General features: G+C 34.8%; 1 protein-coding gene across 3 annotated transcripts in view; it reads right to left on the bottom strand.

The window, feature by feature from the left end:
* Positions 1 to 24,217, bottom strand: part of pnt (pointed) — an 88,756-nt gene that overhangs the window by 47,637 nt on the left and 16,902 nt on the right. The gene's annotated exons all lie outside the window — the stretch shown is intronic.

Below are 24,217 nucleotides of genomic sequence, written 5' to 3'. Positions count from 1 at the left end.
AGTTCTTGTTCTATTTGCGTTTTAATTGTGGCGCATTTATTATTTACGGCCGCATTGATTAGACACTGGAAAAGCTCCATGGGATGGACACCGAACCGTTCATTAACTACCGTGTATCTGATGTGATTGTTATGAATATGTCAGAGCTAACAATGACCAACGTAAAGTGCCCTTGGTGTATATCAGAGCCAACATCCGGTGCGAGCGGTACATCATGGCCGGGGCTTAATTAGACCTCGTCGATTAATTTTTACCGAATTAAACTCTGTAATTTTACATCTGCGGATAGATGATTGGTATTGACTCGCTGTATTACACGTAATTGTAACAGGGGCCGGCTTATTGGCCGGTTTTTAAATGTTCAGCGCCGCACAAACTCATTACTTTTCTAATTAAGGAGCTGGAGAAACTGTAAAGGACAAAGATCGGGAACCTCCTCCCGGTTTCTCGCTACTCGATTAACTAAACGAGTTTTATGGAAGTTGGGAACTCGCAGCGGAGATGGAACTGTATTAGTTTTTATCTTTCGTTAATGATTTTATCTTCCAGAACGAGAAAATTAAAAGTAATACATTCTTTGATGAGATTTTGGTTACCGGTAGTTTAATTAACGAATATTTGTCAGAGATAGGCTTGACTCCACCGAAAATTAAACATTTCATTCAAGATTTTATCGGGGCACACCAGACACTAAACACTCTCGTCAGCTGAATGTAGATAATATTGATAAATTTATGTAATAAAATTTTAATAATATTTATCGACTTGATTTGGTTATTATCACACTCTTCCAGTCTCGTTCGATTTTTAAGCCAGAGCTCTTGTACATACAAAGAGTTAATTAGAATCAACTCAAGTTTAATACAAACATTCCTAATCTTTTTCGTGTTTAAGTGTAATTACAATTCATACGAGTAATTCTTTTTTTCACGGACAAGTCCCCTCCAACGGTACACCCATACTACATGTCTACGGTGAAAAACATAATCAAGACATTTCTTAATTTTCTCTGAACATGCAGATAAATCGTTTTAATTGAACTAAAACATGATCTAATTTATCTCTCCAAGACTTGATTTCTTGGTAATTAAATCTTTTGGTAAAAACCAATTAACTTATAAGCTAAGTTCAATGCCATTTCTCCAGTCACTATAATGTTCAATAAAATCACTTTCTATTAGTTGTTTCAAAACTATGTACGCCAGCATCGTATTTTAACCAATTATTTTTATTCATGAATAGACCTTTCATTGAAACTATACAGCTTTGGGCAAAAGTATGGAACCACGCGTTTTGTGCCTAAACTATGTGCCTTACGAAAAAAACAAGTTCTTTAAAAATGTGAGCATTTTTCAAGAATAAAATTTTTGGAAATTCCTTTTAGTTTTCGAGTTATATTTATTTTTCAAATGGCACCCCACCACGGCGATTTTTTTGGTAAAAGACCATGCTCTAGAAGTTATTTCTAATTCAGTAATATTGTATTTAAACCAGTGATTATTAAATTTGCATTCCGAGCTCGTTACGAAGGTTTTTCGAACTTGGTCGAAGTGGTTGTATCTATGGATGTTCATATTTGCGAAAAATTTGACAAATCAAATTTGGAAAACCGTCGTAATGAGCTCGGAACGCAACTTTAATAATTCATTAAAATCAAAAACACTGGTTCAAAAACAAAATTATTGAATTAGAAACAATTTTTAAATCATAAAAGTGCCATTTGAAAAAAAAAATTAATAACTAAAACTAAAATGAATTTCGAAAAAATGTACTCTTGAAAAATGATCGCATTTTTAAAGTAGTTGATGATGTACTAATTAGTTTTTTCGTAAGGAACGTAGTTTAAGTACAAAACGCTTGGTTCCATACTTTTGCCTAACGCTGTATATAAATTACATTTGTTGTTAATTTTTTGAAGCGCATACATAATTTACAACAACTAATTTTGAGAGAAAACGTCGGCAGTTACAAAGTTTACAAACTAATAGTTGCTTTCAGAGCATTAGATATTTTGGTAGCAAGACCAAATAATTTTTTTCCCAATAATCTGGTATTGCTTTTTGTAAAAAACAAATTCGGAATAAATTTTTAATAGCTTATAACATACATAGTAATAAAAAAAACATTTACTGTGTATGCAGTATTTGGTATTGAAAATACCAAAGGAACATGAAACAATTACCAAAAAGTGAAAAAAATCAATCATTAGAGATATTTATTAAAATACAATAATTATGAAGTAAAATAAGCATCTGTATGTAAATTAACAAAATAGTTTAGGTGCATCTAAATGCATCCAAGTTTATCTAAAGCAGAGTCCTATATTTATGAGCCTGTATAATCAATTGCATAAGATTAATTCTTGATTTGTAATAAATTAGTATTCAATTTTGATTTTTATCTCTTTGAACTATCTATCTCCGAGTACAGTCGTATATCTTGTTGCGTTTTTCATTAATTTTGTTCCAGCTTTGTCTAGACTGAAATGCACACATCGAAAGTAGAGCTACTTGATGTACGCATTAGATTAATAAAAACTAAAATCAAGTTCCATGTGCATATTTTGGATAGATGATACTTGCTATTATTTTATTTCCTTTGATCCTCGATGCGCCCTTTCCCTCTTTTGTGGTGTCTGTATTACTTACGAGGGCTGAATCCGCCCCTGCGTTGTTTGTAGTGCGCGCCTGAGCGCCCCGATTATCCGATTCTTTGCCCAGATCTATTAATTAAGTTCGTCAACGTGGCGTTAAAATTAATCTTAGATCGTCTCCTGGTGTCAACACGACGAAGCGTTATATTGGTTCCAACCCTTTAACATCTCACTTCAAGACCGACAATTAGTCCTTTGTGTGCTCCGGCAGCTTGCGGCCGAATCACGGAAAAATCGAGCGCTGCTTTAAGTTACGACACGAGCGATTTCCGCAATAAAACCGTCCTTTATTTGACTGCGAAAGAACAAAGAGCTGTCGGACGGCGAGAAACAAGAGATATAAAACAATTACGTCTTAAATAAAAGTCGAAGGGAGACCTGGCACGGTCATTAGGGGCACGAAGGTGCATAAAGGGGCCATTTCAGAGGAACTACGCTTGGCTAGTCGCCGAACCTGGCCGCGCCTGCAGACACGATTGTTGGAAAACATCGGCGAAAACGAAGCTTTTCGCCCACGTTGAGGTACCGAGAAACGGAAAGAACAATAGAGGGGAGATTGCTTTATTAACGATAATCCAGAACAATTTTTTAGATGTAACGCTGATCAACAGGTCGAGAAATTCCTGGAACGATGTGTTAACAAGCAACTCCTCGCTTTTGCTCCACTAATTGTTACAGTTTAGACAAAGGCAGAAGAATAAAGAAACAATGCAAATTGATGACACTCATAGATGCTACAATAAAGATATAAAGTCTGTTTCACAACTTATTTCCCACTGTGATATTTTATTTTATAACCAAATCCCTAACCCATGTCTTTTCTACTCAACAAATTTGAATAAATACTTCCACGAAAAAAACGATACTTTAAGTCAAGTTAAAGACACTTTATCTATTGGAATGAATAACGCGTTTTACATTGTTTCATTATCTACCCACCTTTCTTTGGGCCAATTTACATAAGTTTTATTATGCGTCCATTGTCCCAAACGATATTAAATACCATCAGCTCAATTATTTCTTAACCGTTCCTTTATTTAGATTTTCAAAGAAGCAGCGGTTCTTCATACATTCAAAACTTTATGGTAACAAGAAGATATCAAAATTTTGTAGAAATTATCGAATAGCACGATGTATAAAATAGTACTAGAAGTTACAGCCATATCTTCTCTGGAAACCCTCTAATTTTTTTACTTTGGTTTCAGAAAATGTTCATTGTGAAATTAAAAGTAGTTTTACAAAGAAAACTTTTGTGCAACTCCTTTTAGTAAATTTTTAGGAGTTGTATTGGCAGTGCTGGGCTAGGAATCATCAGTCGTCATTGTAATTTAATGTGTGATGTGTCAACAGCGTCAAGTCGTTTATTGATAAAGCTCGAATAAGTAACAAAATTAAAAGGAAATAGTTTGAACAGATTTTGATAAGTTAAACTAAACAAAAACATACAATAAAAATAGAAAGTAGAAAAAATAGTATATATCACTCGTTTTATAACACTTAATTGTGGCACTCATTCTATTGGAGCAATAAAACTTTTTATAAAATTCGTATAATAATATACTATTTCTTTTTTAAACATTGTAGTTACATCAAATCAAACTTAGTTACATAAAGTGCCATTTTTACAAGATAATTGAAATGAATTTGTAGGAAATGTTACTAAATTGATGAAGGAGTTGAACAGGATTTGCCACTTTCTAGCCATCCAGTAGGTATAAATATGACGAACATGTATGTACTTCTTTACAAAAAATTAAACATTTTTACACTACATAATTTGCAATTTTCCAAAAATTTTGTGAAAGATTGATTTAAAAATTAGTCTTGAAAGGATACTCGTTTTAAAATATGCAATATTTTTGCAAAGACAAGGTTTTCTGACTTACAAAAATTGATTATTGCATCAAGCGCAGAAAATGTTAGAAGTGTTACAGTGTAATAAATGCTAATAATATACATGAAAAGAAATAATTCTCAACGTATAAGTATGGAGAGCATTACTGGTCAAAACGTAAAAAATGTATACTGGGTGTTAGGGAATGGATTCGTATGCAAATTTTTCATGATCAGACGAGTTAAAAAACCCTTATGTCATTTTTCCAAAAAGTGCATACATTTTTCAAAAATTTTTATTAACCCACCGGTTGAGAGCCACTGCGTAGTTTATGGTAGTTTATTAGCATAGTTAATTTTTTCGCGCATAGGTTTGAATCCCGGTCCTGGTATAAATTTCGTTTTTTTTGTATATTCTAATTCAGCGGTTCTCAAAATTTGGGGCTTTAATCTCAGAATTATTTTTTGGGAAAACTATGCATTTATGATTTACTTAAATTTTATTTAACGGGTCGTTTTGCCATTCTCTATCTACCTTTAAATTTTTGCTAAACCATTCCCTAACAGGTTAAGTGGTTTTTGGAAAATACTCGCCGAAAAGTGATAATTGAGATGGTAAAGTACAAGTTTGATGCTTTTAAATTCAAAAATATAGTAGTGAACATCAAACAGTAGTATCAAACAATGTAATTTAGATTTTCGATTCGTCAGAAATAGCAGGAGAAAAGTAATAATAATGCTTTGAGCCCAAAATATGCTCTGTGTCGAAGAATGACAGGAATTTTTTCTCGTCTTGTTACAATGGCATGTATATTGTTTCTTGCGTGTAAATATGCGTCGGTATGTCTCACACTGTCATGAATGAACAAGAGCTAACAATCGCCTTGCACCGGCTTGTAACAATAAGCCGCACCAATAGTCTCCGTCGTAGGTGTCCACAAATCCCGTCGTTGACACCGCGTGTCCTCATCCTTCGAAGTCGCGTTTGCAGCTTGATAATCGCCAATTTCCGAGCGAATAATAGGATGATTTAATGAGCGATTTGTGTTTTTTTACTGCGACGGTTGCGGAGCGCGTTGAAGGTGGCGAAAGGTCATGGGGGCCCCGGCAGGGCAGTTCACGCACCGGTGCCCCGCCATCACACATGCCACTGTCTGCTCATAATGGCCATTGCATGTAAATCCGACAACAATGAGTTCAGTTCGAATTTAGCGCCGAAGCTCGGCCGACGCTAAAAATTAAAAACTAGTTGAAAGTTGGCATTTGCAATTCAAATAGCGCACCTGCGCTTGAATTTTTCCCATGGACAGTCGGGCGTATGTGTAGCGAGTTATTTACGCTCATGTTTATTAGCGTCTATGATGTTACACTGTAACAGCCAGCAACGAGCGGAATGTTATTATTTATCAGTCCGCTTATTAGCGGATTGTCGGATGCTAATGAATTTTAGAATTGATGACGGAGCGCGAAGCTCGTTTCCTTCGGTGTCTTCCTCGGTCAACCCCTCCGTCTTATTATCGATTAGCTAATGTGAAACTTTATCATTATTGTAATATTTATTCGCTTCCTTACCAGCACGGGATTATCGCCTTGCCGCAACAAATCATCAGTTTCTTCAACTCGAAAACTAATAACCCGTAACTAGACTTGTCTCCGGGTTATTAATGTCCGGTTTGTTGTTTTATTGTTGCGTTTCCCATACGCGAAAATCATCCGCTTCGAAGAGACACTAACGCAGGAATCGAAGATTCCTCAAACCGGACTTAACAACCAAACAGGAAAAAGCTACAATGTAAGCTGCAGCCATACACGGCAATTAAAATTTTGAACTCAGATTGTCAAAGGCCAAAGCACTTCAAGCAGGATGTCGCGCATTATTCACAAAATATAAAACTATACCGGGGTTACTCGACAACTCAAGACTATTAGTACACTATCTGCACATCAGTATATAAAGCAAACTTTTTTATAACGAATCAGTAATTTTTATTCAAAAAAGAATTCAAGTTTACACAAGAGTCAAAAAATAGTTAATTTCTTGCCTGGTTAATCCTTTTGACTTCAAAACAAAGGTAAAGAACTTTGGTTCTTTGTATGTTGCTGATTAGAATCTAATAGGTTTCAAAAAACTTACTTCAGAAGAAATTTTGAGGAAAGATGAATTTAAAAAATCATGGAAAATCTTGATTTTTCAGTATTTATTATAATTGCCAGTGAAACACGTTCACATGTTGGTACTAAAGACGCTTGCAGGGTACGAAGTCTTCATATTTAAAGTATAGCGAATGTAAAACCGGATGAATTACACGTTGAAACAAATGGTCTATAAGGCACTCGGCGAAGCATATAATGCTAAATAACTATGCAATACTGAGCAGTTTGAGATAATATAATGCTTTTTTAAAGAAGATACATACATATTAAGATTAAACTGATTACACGAGAATACAAATTCCTCTTCATGTATTCTCATGATATGCAGTTCTGGTTCTAATTTCAGTTTCACCATCAGAACAATATACTTCATGAATGCGAAAAGAAAAGTATTTTTCTTTTCCAGATACCTAGTTCTAATAATTTCTCTTTCTTTACATAGCACAAAAACGAGTAATAAAACCACTGAAACAAAGCCTTTCATTTCAGGTAGCAATAAATAATAATTTCGTCAGAAGCAGATTCCAGATAATCTTGGGTTATATAATATCTGGTTGTTCTGCCTGTAGCTAATAAACAATCTAATATTTCTATCAGCAGGTATCACTTCCGCGCGTTTCGAATCGTGCCAAACCTGAGCATCAGTGCCCAGGGATTTTTTCGCAACCTCCTCGCGGTCTTTGCTTTTAATCACCGAGAAATATTAGAAAAAGCGAGCGTTTCTTCCATTAATAATAAGTTTAATGATGTTGCGACCAATTAACAACGAGATCGATGGTAAAAAGGCAAATCTACAGTACGACGGAGCATAACGAAGTACGTAATTGGGTTGTTTCACGTTCACGCATCATTACCATTGGGCTATAACGCATATTCCCGGTACCCAAGATAGACCCCTCGGACACGTGTGTCCGTCCGTGCATATTACGCGTGGGAAATGGGAAAACGTGCAGGTGTCGCAGTTCGCCGTTATCGTCAATATTTTACCGGAGAAATTGCTGCTTCTGAACAAGCGTCTTAAGTTATTTGGCATGCGGGGAATGCCGGCCTTGTTTTGCTACTCGAAGGATAATTTGCAATGGGGCTGCTGGCATAAATCGGGATTAACGCAATGTCGAGTGTGGATTTAGCCAATTAAGAGTCGGAACGTGTCGATTTATGCGCCTCGAACATCGATCTCTTTGTCTCTAATGGAAAAGATGCTCCCCTCGCGTATTATAAACCGAATAGATATCATCGGACTTGTAATTTCTGTAATTCCATGTGTTGTTGGAAACGAACGTTTCCCCGCGATGGGTCGTCGAGCGTGTCGTCGTTCACAGGTGGCTGTAAAACTGTGGGAAACCCCCACAGGTGTGCCACCCACAAATTCAAACGGAATAGTGGATTGATTGCGATGGCGCGTTATCTTAATTCGAAAGGGAAGCTAATTGACGATACATAATAATTAATCATTCACATCACAGAAGACACTTCGATGACGAAAAGTGGTCGTTGGTAGCAATAATTAGATCCTCATTTGTTTAATAACGTTAGCAATGCATCCTAATTACAAATTCTTGTTCAATTTCTGTCTGTCCCAGGATATCAAATTTTTCAACTGTAGATATATAGGGTGATTCTTTTAGAAACTTTCTAACTTCTGATAAAATCGCTGAGCTTCCAGAACTACGAGAAATTGGCGAAAACTTTAAAATTATAAATAGTGACCAAATAGTGACCAAACATTATTGCATTTTTTAATTCACTTTCTCAAACTGAGTAAAATTTTGTTGGTACCTATCTCTCATAGTTTATGACATGTTAATTTTTTTTTGTTAAAATTTTCAAATGCAAGGGTCGTTTATTTTGTTGGTACCTATCTGTCATAGTTTTTGACAAGTTATTTTTTTTTGTTAAAATTTTCAAATGCAAGGGTCGTTTATGTAAAATATCACAGCCCTTGAACCGTTTGCGATAAGTGAATAATTTTTTTTGCATTCTCGAATTTTCAAAATTGTCAACTGTCAAAATTAAAGGCCAGTACGATTTTTTCAAAACGGTTAGCAAAAATCGACTATAAGTCAGTTTTTTCAAACACATCGACCAATCGACCCTATTTTCTTAACGGCAATCGAAAGAACAATAATATTTATGGTGATTTTATTAACACTACACTATTAACATTACTTTTAATCAATGGCACAATTTATCGTATTTTTCGAAAGTTTACACGATTAAAAATAAAAATAATGCTCCAGAATTCTGTTTTTGCGATTATTTCAAAAACTGTAAGAGATAGATATAGAAGTTGTTAATAACTCTGCATAAAAATTGATGTTCTTTTGATAGCCATTGAAAAAACAAGGTTATTCCATTTGAAAAAACTGTTAAGATCATTTTTTAATCATCATATTCAAAAAACCGTAGTAGGTTTGGAAATTGACACTCTTGAAAATCTTAAAGATTTCAGATGACTCTTCGAGCCTTTGGTTATCAAATACAAAAAGAATTATTCACTGATTGTAAAGAGTTCAAGTGCTGTGATATTTTAAAAGAAGCCCTGCAAATGAAAACTTTAACAAAAAAATTGACATACTTCAAAAACTATAACAGATAAGTACTAGCAATTGGAGTACATTTTACTCAATTCTAAAAAGCGAAATAAAAAATGCAATAAAAATAGGTGGTTACTATTTAAAATTTCAAAGTTGGCGTCAATTTCTCGTAGTTTCGTAAGTTCAGCCATTTTGAAAATAATTTAGTTGAAATTAGAATAGTTAACAAAATTAAAGCTCTAACTATATTAAACGCTAAAAAGTTTGGAATGTAGGCCCTAAAATGATCAGCCTGTATTTGATGTGACTTTACAAGTTACAAGTATTTTTAATATCTGATTAAATCATCTTTTGATAAACCAACTATTCACTTTCGGCTTCACTTTTCAATCCCAAAATTAACACTCAGGAAGTAAGCAATCTTTCTTGTGAAAGAAAGGAAAAGTTTTAAAAATGACACTTAAAAGTTAAAATATGTTAAAAAATATACATAAACAAAAGGAAGTCGTAAAATGGAGCCATTTAAAGTAAATAAGTACACAGTTAATAGTAAACTCTTGTCGAACTTAATTTTTGTATAAATAATAAGTCAAAATTTAAATATTTAAAAACCTGACTGTGCTTAAGTAATTGTACTTACACGTAAGTACTCGTAACTGTTATTAAATGCGTGTACTTATTATCTCAATTTCCTTAAACCCTTAAGGCATTAGTAGCTGCAAAAAGCTCAGAGAGTAGTGAAATTGAAAGCAACTCATTTTTGTCGCGAATAGGCTGGGAATTAGGTGAACGGAAGCATATAATTAATTACCAACTACTTACTGACTTTATTTCACGATTAAAATATGTAAGAAAGTGGATATTGGAGCTGACTGCAGATAAGTAAAACTTGTCGAAATTGAAGTGTGTTTTTTGGGGTAAAACCCCACACCTTGAAACCCGATCCTAGGAAGGAGCTATGGCGGTGAATTAGCGACGCTCCTCATTGTCCTGACCCATAAACCGGCTGAATAATGCAGAAAACGTTCATTGGATAATGTCGCTCCGCCTCGTTGCGACCTTTAACCCGCGATCTTGGCAACAGTTGGATGAGTCTCCGAGTCATGAATCACGCTGCGACAACCCAAGCAAGCATTCACGTCAACTTGTGCAAGGAGAAAGACAGAGAAAAAAAAGGGGAGAATCGTCAGTGAACCGCCATCGAAACGAATCAACAATGAACTATGACCGGAAATACCTGTGCGCAACAGAGAGAACAATATGCAATTTCAGGCAAGGATAGGTAAGTAGAGCCAAGCGAAAAGAATCAATTAAAACAGACATACCGATAAACGCGACGCCTTATCGCCGGTTCGCCCTTATCAGACTCGAACAGAGCTACAGGACATCCCGTTTAGTCTCGAAGATAAGCGCAGGCTAAGCGATGGTCAATGATTGTCGAAGAATTCAACACTGACAACGCGCTCATAACTGCGTCGAGAAACAGGAAATTAAAAATCAAAAGAAAACCCAATTCTTATCAACGAAACGAATTTTATCAGGGCTGTCCCGAACCGGAAGGAAGTGGTTAAGATATTTCAGTTACGAATGCGTTACCGCTACACAAAGAGCGATTAATTTCACTCATTCTAATTTCAGACGACGCGATGTGACTAAAACCCAAACTTCTCAATCAAATTCCGAGTAATAAGCGATTTTTAACCCACTTACCCTTCTTCCGCCGCCACTGGCGTCGCAATCACGCTGATATTTAATAATGCACGTATTAATTCCGGTCCGAATGTAAATATTAGTCCCAGATCGAGCCGATATTAAAGGGGTGATTAGTGGCATAGTAAATCAGGTGGCACACTCACCCCTTTGGCCCCAAAGCGGACCTTCACAGCAAAAGCATTAAATACACAATTTTATTCGACCGGTTGTAAGGATGTCAAAAATATCGCCTGATCCTAATTTAAATGTACCATTAAACGGTCCCGTAGTAATTAAATGCGTACGAATTTTTAATTTCTTTACTGATCAGTCTGATAAAGCGGCAACGTTTCTAAATCAAGTGTGTGAACTGATGGAATCTTCGATTATTCCTGTATGCAGTATTTTTAATTTGAGGGTAGTTTATTGATCGCGCCGCTGTAAAAATTAATAATGAAAATATTCATACAAACGCTTGTATGTGAATCCATTAATGTTGTTTTTGTCTTTTGTGGTATACTTTATAAATGTAATTACCTTAAATCACATACATACCTAACTGCAAGATAAAAGAAAAGAAATCTTGAAGAATTCACATCTAATAAACTAAGGATCGGTTTACACAAAGCGAAATTTAGATTTAACTCAAGATTAAACTAATTCGAATTAAATTGCTATTTGAACTTGAAAAAAGTTTTCGAATTTTGAATTAAATTTTAATTGCGATTAAAATGTTCTGTAAACCGGCCCTTAGACGAGCAAGTATCATTTATTATTTTTTCATCTATTTTAAAAATCTCAAAAATTATTTACCAATATTTTTGTTAATAAACAACTTTTAAGTAACTTTAATTATCAATTGAAAAACACTGTAAATTCAACTGAGTAAATCTAAATACGGATAAAAAGGCCAACACCTCAGTGGAAAACGAAGAGGAAAACAGAATGTACACTACTTGACTGCTTAAAGTACAATAACGGAAAAGACTACAATGAAGAAACAGATGATAAAGAAACAAGAAAAAATAAAAGCAAAAAAAGACAGAAATAAAGATTAACCTAAAGAGGAAAAATAAAAAACTACACAACAATGGAAAACTGAACAAGCTGAATGAAAGGCACATCCGCCCATAACTGTAAAAAAAATTATAGGAATGAAGAAAAGTAAAACGCATCATCATGTAAGACAAAATACGGCATAAATTGGAGATCAACCCCAAACAATCAAAGAAATCTAAGAAAAAAGAAAGAGAAAGAAACCAACCAAATGACCAAGCACACACTAAAGAAAAAATGACCGTAAATACAAAGAAAAAGAAGAGGAAAAACTGAAGAAAACAAAAGCTCTAAAGTGAGACAACTAAAAAAATAGTAGCCTAACTGTAATTATTACCTACAAATAGTAAACAACTCCAAGAATTGGACAAATAGTGTAATTATTTATTGCAAATAGTGCTTTCGTTAGAAGAACCAAAGAAACAGCAGCAAAAGGACGAATAGTTCTAGTCTGCAACTAGAAACAGAAAACGAATATGTCAATTGGAAAAGTTTGATAGATAACACTTCGATCATGTATTTTTTCAAAGCACTACTTTACTAATACCAAATAAACGTGAGACACTTATTTATTAATCTAGAGTTGAAGTACATTCGTACTTATACAGAATGAGTCATGTTTTTTAAGTTGCGGAAACAATGACAAAAAACTTCGTTGAAGAGGGTACAGAAAAGGATGAATGTATGTTTAAACAAATATTAATTTTTTGCTACCGCTTAGGCAAAAGAAAAAGCATTAGTATGCAATGCAGGATAATTACAGAATGCATTCTTGAAATTCATCATACGTGTATTAAATTTTCAATCAGGTTCATTTGTTAGAAATATTTTGTTCCAATTAGGTAGAAATAGTTATTTGGTTGTTAGGTATTCCTTAGCTCCAAGAATATGCACTCACTAATAAAATCAATTAAGATCAAATCTCATCATCGATAAATGAAAAATGTAATAACAGGTGATTAAATAAACAATTAAGAAAAAATAAATGGCAGTACCTAGTAATTTAAAACAATAATTGCATCAAACTCACATGCCGGCACTAAACCTCTTTTTTGCAAATTGTATCGAGCGAGTTTTACAACTTTGTACGATAAATGCTTAATGAGAACCTTCCACAATCGCCTTGATTCAGGTTCAGGAGCCTCAGTCCATAAATATTCCTGTTCACTTGAGGCACTTTTCCACAATCCTCCAAAACAATTTTGAAGAGCAAGCAAAAGTGAAACGATAAAATTCCGCTACAAAGTAGCATAATTAAAACCTTTAAGCATGAGTAGCCCGAGTCAATTTCATGCGTCGAAGCAAGATTATAAGGAAGTTTATGAAACCGAGCAATTAATTCTTTCTAACGGCCGTTAAGCAGCAACGTCGATGGAATTGCAAATTATCGACGATTTCAATAATCCGACGATCGAATCCTTTGGGAGCAAAAAGTGGCTCCGGATAGTGAAGGTGTCTCCACAGGAAGAGAGCGTTTTCGGAGTGGTATAATCTCGGCGCCGACAAGACAAAAAGCGCCAACGAAATTAATTCGTTGACCACATTAATCATACCTCTTAATAGGTTTTCAAGCGACTTAATTATGCGCATTGCGTCACCCACCGTGAGAATTTCGAAAATGGGCAATCCACACACGTAGATACAAAGGCAGTGAAAATGTGGAACCAAAATTTACAATTACCAAAAAAAAAAAAAAACGGATGCAAATAAAGACAAAGGTGCAAGAAATATGGATCCCGAGCGACCGACAAAGCTAATTAAGTACATAGTCATTTTTAGGCTTTAATTTTGGAGCGACCTACTGAAGTTCAATTTGAAAATCGCGCGTCACGCTCGGCCAAATTTCGAGCTCATCCAATGAATAAATTATTTTACGGCCTGTATTCGAACAGAAGGGCGAACTTTAATTACGTGATGGCGAATAGAGATAAGGCCGCTTCTAAATTGGACTTTTTATTTATATGTTACATGTTAATTCGCGTCCGAATGGGCCTTAAAAAATACGGAATCGTTTCGACTTCTTAATTAGCGGGATGCGGGCTACCGAAGGCGCAATAAAACAACCACAAGACCAGTCTCTAATTGCCCAAATATTTACTCGCCGAACGAAAACGATGGTTCAGTTTAGGGATCTAAGATCCGGACAAAAAACCGATTGAACAAATTGGTTCATTTCACTTTCGTGATCACTCTCTTTTATGAACCTCTCGAGCCAGACGGTAAAGCAGTAATGCAGAAACCACAAATTGCCAATTACGATCATGTTAAGACCTTCAGTTAATAAATTGAATAAATAAAACCGTTTAACGCAAAATGCGCAATTACACTCTTGTTTATGGGCTTTTAACCGAATTGGAGCACAAAAACGAAAAGCTACACAAATTGATTTTTTGCCATTTAATCGGCAACAATTTCCAAGCTGTTATACAGAAGCAAGACTTTCGATTTTTATCAGGTACTAATCCCAGTAAAGCCAGAAGCAATACAGTATTCACACTACCGGAATTATTAGCAAAATCATAATTTCCGCCAAGCTTCATTCAGCTGAGCTCGTTTACATCGAAGAGCAGTTTGCAAGGAATTATCGCGTATTGCTATCAGCAAAACAACTTTTCCATCACAAACTCTAGAAATAAAATAGACAAGTGTACGAACATTCTCGTTAACAAATACAGGAATCTGTAGAAACAAAATCAATTCTAATCCGCCTTGGGGAAAAAATTACTATTCAGAAGTAGAACCAAGCAAACAAACAATAAACATAATTAAATAATAAAAATGTCAAGGTGGGCCCACCCCTTTCGAGAATTACTAGCCACGTCTCGATAAATATTCCAAAATTTACGACCCTAGATCAGCAGATAACTCCCGGACTAGACGTTCGGTTCGATAAAGTCGCTTGGAGATAAGAAATTTTCCAAGAAAATGAGTTGTAATGAAACCGGTGAATAAATTGAAAGAGCGGATGGGAACTAATGAATGAAAGTGTATATGGTCGTGATGGGTTTTTTCGCAAGTCTAGTAGGACGTTTTAATCAATGAATTGCGTAAGTGGTTGCGCCACTGTTCCGCAATTTTTGACCGAACTAATCAGCTCGCATAACAGTAACTCGTTCCATAACAGAATCAATATACGCGCAATTAACATAAACTATAATCGGAACAAAGATTATCTTATATTAAGAGCGGAGAACGGCCGCCCCTGGGGGCCCGAAGTGCGCGGGTGAGAGAGAAAACGATATATGCAGTTCGTGTCCTGGGGCCATTCCACACAGCAGTCTTGGGCCGCGACGAAGAAGGAAAATAATGGTTGCGGTGCACCTGAAGAAGAGCGAACTCGGCCGAGACAGGTTTGCTCAACTGGTGAACGGTTTCTCTTCTGTTTCCCACGATCTATGAATGAATAGGTAAGATGGCGGGGTCAGTATACCTACTACATGCCCCCAGGGTAGACAAAAATAAGACAGCAGGATATATAAGTGTTTATATAATAGTTTCAGTGTCTATGTACAAGTTTCGTTCACGGTTCGGCTTGATTTATGATGTGGGTGCGTTTGAGAATAACTTAAAACTTTTTTCGACGCTTGTACTACCGTTATTTTGTGTTTAGGAAATCGGCTTGCAAATTAGATTTGTTCAGGAAGTTTGTGTTTATTATGTTGCGTTTCAGCGGCGGATGTCGCGCAGAGAGAAATTTTCGAGGGGGTCGCGTTGAGTAAATAGAAGGTTGAGAAGTTCTACGAGGATTTTCACGTTTAGGGATAGGCAAAGGAGATGAAGAAGGAAATGAGCAAAGATTGATATTTTCCAATCGCAAAGATATTTGAATCAAAACGATTTCGAATATCTCAAAAAATGCATCATTATTAAAGGAAACATTAACATTAAGTTTAACGTAATAACAATAAAATAAGAGACGTCTGTTATAAATGCATTTTAATTAAAACAAAACGATCTGATAATAAATTACTTTTATTCTTCGTTACTGACAAAATTTACGGTTTTTCTCCTGTGTAAAGAAATTTTGACGACTGTTTGGCATTTCTCAATACGAAACGTTTGATTATTTTTAACAAATTTATAGCAATTTTAAGCCCGTTAAAGTCTAATTCGAAGAATAAAATGTTGTATTCAACTCGTTGTCGCGTAAATCGGTTCATTTATTCCACCTCATGGATGATAAATCACAAGTGATAAACTTGTGGTTTAAAAAATCCACTCAAACTCATAGCATAATAGTATATTAAAAAACAAAAAAACAAGTTTTATAAGACTAGTCTTTGAGTTTTTTGAAAGGATGCATGCTTTAAGGTTTTTTGAAACGAGTTTTTTATACTATTTTTTGTAATTTGTCTCCTTTTTGATGTTTTTAAACAAAAATTGTAATTTCAGTCGATTTAAACTTTTTTGACGTTTGGTAATGTCTCAATTTTGAAAGTGATAAATTGATTTAAAATTTTGGTTTTATCTAAATTTTGTCAAAAAACAAGAGTATAGATGATAATGGAGACAATCTTGTATGAACGCTCCCTCAAAATTTGTGAAATTAGCAAAAGTACGATCCCAAATTTGCTTCTTGCCAATTTAAAAATTTTCGTAAAATGTTCTGTTAAATAACCACTATAATGACATTGCACTTGATGACGTTGCGTGCTTTAAGATGCCTATTAAAGCATCAAAATGGCGGCAAATTACAAAAATGACCATAAAAAAACTCGGGTCATGTTGAGCTTTATGACACTATCTTTCAGTTACTACTTTAATCAGTGTTTCAATCTTTAGTACAAAGATTTGTTTCTTAATATTATTATCACATTTTTTTAAATCGTAGAAGGAAGAATTAAAATGAAACAAATTTTAATTTATTAATATGAAGATCAAAAAAATTTTTTTTTAATTTTCAGAGTTTCGTTGTTAGTCCTCCTTTATATCGTCCTTTTTTGGCAATTTAGACTCGGTTCTATGTACATAATTGTCAAATAAGAATACGTGATTCTAATAGGACACCCAAAAAATTAAAGAAAACAATAATATTAGATTATTTTTACCGAAAACTGATTACAAAAAATAATATTCGCTCATCATGTTACGCATCTTGTTCTTGCTTATAAAATAGTCCTGAATTAAAGAGAATTTACTAGAGTAGTTAAATTTGAAAGATACTAAAAATAAATTTTAGAAAAGCTGGAAAAAAACTAGCAAAATGTAGGTAAATGTACTTTTTTGTTTCCACTTTCGTTAATTTCTGTTTTAAACAAACTTTCTGTGAACCTGCAGAAAGGAAGTTTTTCGACTTTTTTTAAACAATGTCGACGGCTGGCCGGCGTGACTGTCTGACAGATTGATTAGTAAAGACGATAGTAGTAAAAGGAAGTGATTAGAGCGAGTCAAGACGATAATTACTTAATTAGTGATATATTTATTTACATTGTGTTTAGTTTAATTTGTCTTAAATAGAAAGTTTAATTTGTACCAAGTTTCTATATTTTTTTCATAGTTTAATCTATTGCATTTGTTGCTGAATTTTTATTCTGTTAAATAGTCTTTCACGAATTCTCTCAAATGTATGCACCCACGAAATTGTAATTTGGTCTAGTTACATATTATTTAAATTACTAAAAATAAAATATGCAAATTAATCTACAATTAACTCTACAAATTCCCCTTTATTTTCTCACGCCCTCTCTACAATTTCCGTTGAAAATTTTTGTAGTAAACGACTGTTAATTATTGGTTCAGATCACGGGCTATTGAGCTTTGGGACTTGCCATTATAGTCGCAAAAATTCTTTTGGCTACTGAAAATCCTGAAACCCGTCAAAGAGCCGCTTAATTGTCAGAATAAGATCTTGTCGATGGTCATTTTTAAGCGTTCCCTGTGGGTAATTATCGCATACAGAATTCAGCGCAGCTTTTATGCGTATGTTTTTATGTTCAAGATCGGTGTTTTAACGAATGGAATCATCGGTCGGCGTTCCATTCATTGAGCCACGAAGCATTTGAAAAATCCGAAATTTCGCAAAGATTCCCAACAAAAACGATAATTAGTAAAAAATGTCCGAGTATTTTAATAATTTACCATTTGCGCGCACCATAACCATTTATTTTAATTTGATATGCAACATTCCCGCTGTTTCCTAAGCTAATAAAGTCAATTACGCATTGATAGAACTATAAATTCCTTGGCACTAATTACAGAGAAATATGATATAAACCGAGGCATTATTGCCCGGCTAAAATGTGGAATAAATTAAATAAAACACATTGAGCCAAGAACGTTCACCCGGACGATCCTTTCTTCTAAACCAAACAGAAATACCAATTAAAAACCGACTCTTGCCACAAATGCAACGTTTCCCATCGATTTTTGCTTTCTGAACATAATTAGGACCTGATCAATTCTGTGCCTGTTATTTACGAGACGAAACCGGTCCGCGAGAAATTAACCAACAGGAAATCGGCGCCAAAAACAACAAAAACTCTTCTCTCACGTAACCTAATTTTAAAAGGAGTTGCGTAACCTCAGAGGCATACTTTCCAAAAGCCGACGAAGGTTAACGCTGCCAAACGAAAGACCTGAGCAAGGCTTATTTTAAGAACACCCGTATTTCACACCATTAGACTCGTATAATTGAGCCATCAACTCAAACTTTGGCCTAAGGACACAACGCTGATGCAACACTCCAATCTTCAGATCCGACTGAAAGTTACATTATCATATCAAATTACATTCGACTCTAATACAGTCTAATAGAAACAATTTAGGGCTTGGGAAATAAGAGCAAGTCATACTTAAACACACCACTTTCAACAGGAGAATGAGAGCTAAAAACCCGTAAAACGATTTAACTAAATTACTAAATTACTTATGATTTGTTCCAATTACAAGAAATGATTTTGTAGACCCATTCACGAAGTATCTTGCAGATAATAATAGGCATTCACACTTTTTTGCCATAAGCTATAATGAAAAACTGAAAGTTTCAACACAATAATACTAATATTTTTTTATCAAAGCTTGTTTGTGTGTGTCACTGTTAATTTCTTTGAGTATGTTTAGTGTTTTCTTTGCCAAAACATACTCAACGTGACATTTACAATTTAATTATCCATATTTTATGCCTGTGTCGATGTCAGCTTCTTGACTACTGTGCATTTCGAGGCATCATCCACTCAAGCCTCCGCCTCAATCCTCAATATCCTGCCCGGTTCGACTAATATTTGCTCAATTAACCCGAAGTACCTCGTCGAGCAAACAGCCTCCTCTAATAGCATGTCATCATAATTGAAACCTCACGAAGATGATGCAGCAGAAGAGCTCTCAGTGTCCCGTCTTGGAGGAGATCCGTGACCGGAGAGTAAATCTGTCTTGGACGTGGAGGGGGTAGGCATGAATGAAGCGGTCGCGTGGCTCCCGGTGACGTCAGAGCGGAACCTGTTGCACCTGGGGCGGTTGAACGTGGGGGGTGCCCCCGTATGGAGGCTACCGAACTATAACCCGTTCCAGAACGATGTGGCCACCAACGAGCCGGCTCGTAAGTCATCCAACGCGCCATCTAACAGTTTTCGGGGATTTTAAACCGATTAATATGCTAATTCCCGCCTGGGAACTGAGCGGTAAAACGCGGAACGGGAGAAATGCAACCGAATTGAGTAAATCAAATCGATGATTTGTGGCGGAGGCGGGTGCTTATTATGCTTGTAATAAAGCTGTCGTTGAGATTTACATAATCTAATGATAGGCAATTAGAATCATGGCTCTGTATGGTCGGTTCTTTTATGATGACTGCTTATGTAACTGATTGTAGTTCTTATAAATAAAACTTTCGAAAATCATACCGTTGCACTAACCTTGGTATTTGCAAAAATTGACCCTAATTTGTGTGTGCAATCGGTAAAAACAACCAAAGCAACGAAAATAATGCGATATTTGCTTTGTGCAAGGATCTTTCCTTGTGTGACAAATGTCACTTGGCACTTGATAATGTCGTTAAACTGGAAATTGAAAGATTTTTGAGGCAAGGTGAAAGCCTAGCATCTGGGATACGACACTTCATATTTAAAAAATCGTAGGTTTCTAAAACAATTTTCATAAATTTCATATACATTCGTTAATTACATGCATATATCATTTTAATTTATTTCTCTACTCTGTTTTCTATTCTGTTTTTTTTGGTTCATTTACAAAAAGTATAATTTAACAGCTTCAAAAATATTTATTTATCATCACTAAGAAATTATATTTTCTTTAGTTATTAATAACAATGTATCCACTATATGAGTACAAGTGAAAAAAAAACTTTAATTCCTCGTTGAATTCATCACTTTTGTAATATCAATATGTTATTGTGAGGGTCTTGAGCCCCGACTTTGAGGGTGTGTACAAGCAACAAAATAAATTAATACCTCTTTACGAAATTCAAATTACCAACTACCATTTGAATTTAAAATTAGAATAGACTTTAATACTTTTGATACTTGTATGAAAACGTTGATTATTATAAATTATAATTAATCAAGATGAAGTTTCAAATAATCTTAATTTTAATTACATTATTATTTTAATTAATCATTACATAAAAACCTTGCATTTTTTTTAAAAGGTGATCAAACTAGAGAAGACTAGTTATTTAATAATTCTTCAAAATTTGGAATCGAGTTCGTATCCAAATATGTATTGTTTACAAGCGCAGACCTCCTAAAATTATGTGGAACAACCTGTATATTGTTAGTACCATGCAATTTTTATTCTCTTTGTGTTCTTGCCGATCTTAAAATTTTTTAGGATATCTAATACATCTCGTTAATAATTCTCGTTGTATTAATATTGTATAAAATTCAACATTATCTTCTCAAGCTTTCAAAAACAAAATAAAATTTTAGCGTTTTGTAAACTAAATAACTATTTTTCGTTAAATATCGCAAAATTTACTTTGTTAAGTAAAATTTACTGAAGAGATTTTTTTCGAAATTGAAAAGTAACTACAAAAACATTTCCTAACTTTGTACTTATTTTTCGGATATTTCCGAAATTACTGCACTTGTTGTGGTTCATTTCGTGCAGAAATTTTTTAAAATAGGTTATTCTGGGTTGATTCGTTTAATGTTTTTTTTTTGATGAATATATAAAACTAAAAACCTCCCTTATTAAAAAAATGCACAAAATTGAAAAAATAGGTGCCACATTTTGACTTCTCAGCTCCGTTTTTCCATTCAGCTCGCCTTTCGATTAGAAAATATGTTTAAAAAGAATATGTTTGTAAACAATTACTTGAGTTCAAATTGCTGTATAAAAAATTGGTCTAATTTTTGTTAAACGAATGCCAAATATCGCAAAATACAAAATGAAAAAAATACGATGATGGTACATTTAACAAAAATTACATACCAATAAAATTTTAGTTAGTGTCATAATGTGATCATAATACTCCCTCTTTGTTTTTTTATTTAAACTTTTTGGCTTCAAATTAATTCCCTTTCTATACTAATCGATTGTTTGTAGACTTATATTCGATGATAAAAAAATAACTCTTATGGGAAATGGGTGTGAAAAATAAGCAACGTGTGTGAAAAAAATGTGAAAATTTTCCACTGGACCTCCCCGCGCCCTCGCCTTGGGCGCGATTAATGGCGGAATTAATTGTTGGGACAGGCGATGTCTGTGACCGGAAACACAATTTGAGCGTAAACACCGAACTTGAATACTAATCAACTCGTCTTTAATCTCCACCATCACCGTAATGAAATGATTTCACCTAGGATCTGTCCTTGGCCGGATGTGACGGCATCACTGTCGCACTTTTCAGGTTCCACACATCTGGTGCCACCCTCCGGTCCCCGAACGAACAGATTTTATAGCCCGCTTCCGCTGCAAACACCCAAACAGGAGAGAAGTTCGCGGCCAACATCTTCATTAATTAGGAGGTCCAGCAATTATTTCATTTCCTCCTCCGGACCCGAGTATCTCGATATCAACAAAAAATTATTTTTTCCTCTTATTTGCAGTTTTCTTTTGAGTCTTCTGTTTTTTTATCAGTTCATAAATGTCATAATCTTTTAAGAGTTATGAAGAAAAGAGCTGAGTTCTATTAACTATTATCTGAGTCTGGGAGAGGTTCATGATTAGAAAAATTAAAATAATAGAATTAAAACTATCAGTAAAAACACTTTTTTAAATAATAAGGCGCTTTGGGTAAACGAGCCGCAGTTGTGTATAAGTAGAATCCGGTGGATTTGGAGTGGTCGCCAAAGAGTCGTTTCCTGGATCTCTTGGTTTTATTGTTGTGGCTGCGCTTATAATGGATGAGGCGAAAATAAAAAACACACAAAATACGGAAAAGATATGTTTAGCATATGTGGCCGGAGGGACAAGGCGTTGGGTTGTTGACCGAGTATAAAAACTGAGCCTGGGGCCGAATCATCTATCTGCTAAGTCCACTACTATCTTCTATTACACAGCCATCTTCAGGTAGAATTATTCTCAAAGCCGATCACCATTTCCCGTCTTTATCGCGCCAGAAAGGCGCCCAAAGCGTGAGAAAAAGACGCAAGAGGTGACTTAAGGCCAGTTGATGCACGAATAAGGGAGCAGGTGGCGCTCAACATGCTCCTCTTTTTTCCATTTTGTTATTAACAAGTGAAGGACGAGTCGAGTTCATCCACTCGTACAATTCGAAAAATTCGCCGCAACATTAAAATTGTTCGATAAAAATCGCGCAGGGGGCAGCACTTAGCGACCATCGCAGTAAACTTGTCACTGTTGACACCCATCCACGAGATGTCGCCGAGCGACTTAAGTCACAACATTGATTTGTGGCGGCTATACATTGTTACTTAATTGGCCTCGGATGTACACAAAATAACAATATCGTATACGGTTATTTATCAAAGTTTAATTGGTTGCTCTGCGGGTACGATAAATTAAAATTTTTCGCCGGCTCTCCATACCTGTATAATGAGAACTCGTAATTTTATATGGCCGAGCATATCTCACATCTTTGTGAGTAGCGTTTTTTTCGATGGGAAAGAAGGGAAAAAACCCGATTGTAAATCTCCACTTACTGAAGAAACCAGTATTTGTTAAGCTACTGCGAAAACATTGCGTCCTTATTTGACGCACTATATGAAAGAAGATGAGCCGATCTTAAGAACTAAATAATATAAAATGATCCGTCATTGAATTGCACCTGCTCGAGTTCTTGAGGTCACTCGAAACGAGTTTGAAACGTGTATGTGGAAGTCGCTTTGTATTAGCAGCAACGGTGGGTGACCATCGCCTCCAAGACATTAAACTTATAAGCCGAATTTGCGATTCGATAGCTAAAAACAAAAATGTCACTCTTTCGACCTCTCTGCTGCTTATCCAACATAAATATCAGTTAATTGCTCTGTTAAAAAACCGTTCCAACAACCAAAAGGTTCCCGAAGAGGTTGCTATGTAGGCAACCAGTTATACGCCGGAGTACGGTTCCACACCTATGCCTACGATTTATTAGGATAAAATATGAGGAGCTTTGAAAATGTTCAAAATTATTTCAAAATTATTTCAAATAAATTGAAATTCAACTAGTTTACTACTTGCTCAAAAAAACGATAGAAACGATAATTACCAAATTCTAAATAAATTTAGAAAAAATGGCAACGCAAATTTTCTAGACAAACGTGAATTTGCGCTGTATTAATAGTTTTTACAATTCTGCGAATACAGCTAAAGCAGTTAAAGTTATAAAAAAAATATAAGAAAACAATTCTAGAAAATTGGTGGTGTCAGTAGATTCACATCCAAAACCATTGATCATAATCTGAGTTAAATTAACAGATAAGTGAAGCTTGATTAGGTTGGTGTGATCAAAAAAAAATTCTTCAAAAAACTTTTGCGAGTAAAACTCGATAGGAAGAAATACAATTTTTTAATACTTACCTAATTCTAAACCAAGACATTTTACACAAGATATCACCAAAATGATTCAGAGGTTGCTCAAGGTAAAGGGTGAGTTAAAATCTTATTCACGGAAATTCAAAAACATCATTTAATATAAGAAATGCGAAATTAGCACCAAAATATTTTTATCAAAATTGTTCAAAGTATATTCGTAAGAATTTGAAAGAAAAGTGGTTTTAAAAAACGTTTCAAAATAAAAAAAACGGAGTTACACAAACTGGCGTTAACTTTTTGTGGCAAATAATATGATAAATAACAAAAATGTAATCATTGTTCTGGTCAAAATGTTAAAAAATAGACCACATTTGTAACTATTTTTGTGTATAAACGATTTGTTGATATCACATGACCT

Source organism: Tribolium castaneum, chromosome 3 (assembly GCF_031307605.1).
Source record: "Tribolium castaneum strain GA2 chromosome 3, icTriCast1.1, whole genome shotgun sequence".
Taxonomy (NCBI): Eukaryota; Metazoa; Arthropoda; class Insecta; order Coleoptera; family Tenebrionidae; genus Tribolium; species Tribolium castaneum.
This window is presented reverse-complemented; position numbering and strand designations above follow the sequence as displayed.